The sequence below is a fragment of the Magallana gigas genome, chromosome 2, assembly GCF_963853765.1.
Source record: "Magallana gigas chromosome 2, xbMagGiga1.1, whole genome shotgun sequence".
In the NCBI taxonomy this organism is placed as follows: Eukaryota; Metazoa; Mollusca; class Bivalvia; order Ostreida; family Ostreidae; genus Magallana; species Magallana gigas.
The window spans coordinates 21047976-21051470 of NC_088854.1; the positions used below are offsets into that span (position 1 = coordinate 21047976).

At 32.4% G+C, this 3495-nt stretch overlaps 1 long non-coding RNA gene across 1 annotated transcript; it reads right to left on the minus strand.

Annotated features, from left to right (window-relative positions):
• Positions 1-426: 426 nt before the first annotated feature.
• Positions 427-1415, minus strand: LOC136272837 (uncharacterized). The gene is made up of 2 exons (XR_010710864.1): positions 1042-1415; positions 427-690 (listed from the first exon to the last, which is right to left on the minus strand). It is a non-coding gene; the product is annotated as an uncharacterized lncRNA (long non-coding RNA).
• Positions 1416-3495: the final 2080 nt, after the last annotated feature.

Genomic DNA, 3495 nt, shown 5'->3' on the forward strand with positions numbered 1-3495 from the left:
AGTGTACTCATTTTGGGACTTTTGTGATTTCTTGCTCTGACCAATCAGAGAATGCGTTATAAACAGAAACAATATAGCAACGTGGCTGCTCCCATTAACAAAATCGAATTTGTACAAAAGATGGATTCACTCGGACTTAAAACCGACAGCAGTAAGTCAAATACTTACTAGTCCGTCTCAAATTTATTTGACAATGGTTCAACATTGATCAATGCACACTTCACAACATTATTAAAACAGCGCTTCTTATTGGATCATGCAAACTTGTATGACACCAACCAGCGTACGATGTTTCTAACCCAGTTAAACTATGCCTATTCGGTCAAGGGTTTATGTAGAGTCGAGCGGATCAGAAACCCTTGAGTTGGAAAGATGCCTTTTTGGAGAACTTGGAAGGAATAAAAGTGCATTAAAAACAAACAAATATTTTCTCCACAGACATTTATTTCAATGAAAATATAACATGAAAATAATACAAAAGCAATCTATTTTTCACCAAGATTTTCCTCTAGCAATTCTCGATTTAAAATATATACATATTCTTGTTGCAAGGAATTCTCTTCTCTACAGAGTATAATTCCACCTGCTACAATGCCTCAAAATATTGCCTCAGTGAGTTGATGTCAGGATTCATATTGCGAGGACATGATGGAGAGGTCGCCATGTTTAAAAGATTCCTTACAATTGGACCTAAATGAAAAGCAACCCAAACATTTAACAAAACATTTTTTTCATTTGAGTGTTGTGTTATATATAATACCGATTTATGATGATGAAGCATTTCTCTTTGTCAAACACATGATCTCACACGTGAATAAAAGGTACCTAAATATTACCTAAACAGTTATTGCATAGACCTTTCCTTTCCGGGATTTTCAACTAACAGTAAACAGAATACAAAGTATTGTCTTGTGAAATATTATTTTGTCGTTCAATAACCTTCCCAGAATTTCAATTAATAGTTAACAAAATACAAAGTATTGTCGTATGAAATATACGTTTCTCTAATTAAGTTTATGGAAAGTATCATATAAAACTTACAGACTGGTAACATGCACCATAAGTTTCCATCCGCCATTGACAGTTCTGTTTGAGTACCTTGATCGTTCTTCAATTCTGATTCTTCGGAGATTGATGAACCGAAAAAGGCAAAATAAATCTAAATTGTTTAGTCTATGTCAGCTATTATTAAAAAAAAAGAAAACTAGGGAAAGACCCTTTGTCTTTAAGCATGTCACTTTAGAACATAAAAGCAATTAACATATGTAAGCCATTTCTCTCTCAAATATTGAATTCAAAATTAATTACTTCTTATCTCCAACACAGCTTTAGTGATTACATAATATGTAACTCTGTTTGACAAGGCTATGTTAAAATGTTTTACTTGAAAAGTCTTAGGTACGTGTACTTACTTGGTTTCCGTCTGTCGTTCTGCAAGGCCGTAGATTGTGATGGTTGTCTGAAATGTAGAATTAATTACTTATAATGTAAGCTGTATAGACTGTAGTCTTTTGTTATTATACATGTAGAAGCTATATTAAGGAAAAGTAGCCCTGCGAAATCATTTCTTGATATAAATTTGTTTAAAGTCAATACAATTTTTTTTTTGGTGTTTTTTTTTAATTCTTCATCTTCGTCTTCGTCTTGATGATTTTAAAATAAAATATTGATAACTAATTGAGGATTTTTTTTGGTGTTTGAAATATATGGAATGATGGAAATTACAGTTATTGGATAGTTAGTACAAAATAAGAGAATATTCATGCTTTTAATTCTATAAAACTTACTGTATGTGGTGAATTTCATCAAAGCTTTCCGTGAACATATCCATTCTTGATGTTGGGATTTTTTTGTTTTGATGTTTATTGGTCTTCTTATCAGAGAGAGAAACTGAAGGCTTTTTCATTCTAAGGAGTAACACAAATAAAGATTAAATTTAAAAGAATAAAGGATAGTTTCGATTATAGATATAAAATGGACAAAACTATGCATTTCAACAAGTAGCAGAACTGTTATCGTGAAATTTGACAAATCAATTATATTCTATCCTCTATCATGCATCCTATCCCACTAATGAGCTATTTTCTATCCTACCTATCCCTTACCATCCATATTAAGGAATAAAAGATAAACAAATATGACTAAAATGATTTTATCAAATAATGTAATTCTGTAATACACAAATGTAGGGTACCATTTTCGTGATGAGGATTTAATAATATTTTATCATAGGTACATGTATTACATGCATTTGATTAGATCTCTCATTACCATTAGTAGGAAACCAGGTTACACCTGCGTTCTTGCATAAAGTATATTAAATATATTTCCTGCTTAGAAAGAAAGGTTCTGATTTTTACTAATCAGAGGATGGTCATACGTGCGTTTATTTTGATTCAAACAATTATTTCATTTGCATACTGTATAGACCTTTTTTCTGAGGTGTCTAAATCAACATGACAAACACGTGATCTGTTCTTGACCGTTGGGTGTCTAAAATGTTATCTTTACTCAAAATGTAGAAAAATGTCAAATATCAATATTTTCAGAAAAAACAATTAACAGAGATACAGCGGTATATCACCGTTTGGAATCATATCTTGATACTTTTGCAAAACGTAAGATTCGATTTACCTGCTTTTGGGGTACCGGAAGGCTTTGGAATATGGATTGCTCTTGATCTTCAGCTCCGTGACCTGCCTGTTGTTGTATGCTGTAACTGCTTCAAACGTCGGTACTGGAATTGGAATTTCAAGCACCGAAAATATGTCTGTCTTGTGTTTGATGAGAGATATTTTCACTAAATACTTCTGAAGGGTTCGGAGACTGAACTGTAAATTGATACAAAGATTCGGAACAATCAACTTATACTCAAATGCTACATGTCAAATTGTACGTGGATAACCCCAGTACGATTTTATCGAAATATCAATTAACACATCCTACCTGTCAATTGGTACGTAGACAACCCCAGTACGATTTTATCGAAATATCAATTAACACATTTAAAGCCAATAAAGCAAGGCATAAGCCACAATTTTAAGAAGTGACTAAAAAAAAAATTACGATTCTACATTTACAGCTAGGTTGGTTTGAAAGTTTCACATTTTGGAATGATATGATTTTGGCTATCCATTCCGACCCAATTTGTGGAAAATCTGGAGGCTTGAAAAAGTTGTTATTAAAATCTTGTTCAGCTTCTCCAATACCTACCCATTTGTTGTCCACAAATTTAAAATAATTGGTGTCAGCTGGGATTATATCAAACATTATGTCATACAATCCCGCAGGATCCAGGCCTTTCAAGGTAAACTTGACATACGGAAAGATTCTCCTGAAATAAAATGGATAATACATGTATTTAAATTGATATCAAACCAGGTTATCATATGTTAAGAGGGATTATAATTATCTATTAAAGTCAAAATATTTTGCTTTTCCAACGTCCACACAGCTTATGGTCCCAAGTTTACCAACATGCATGTTGTTAACCTA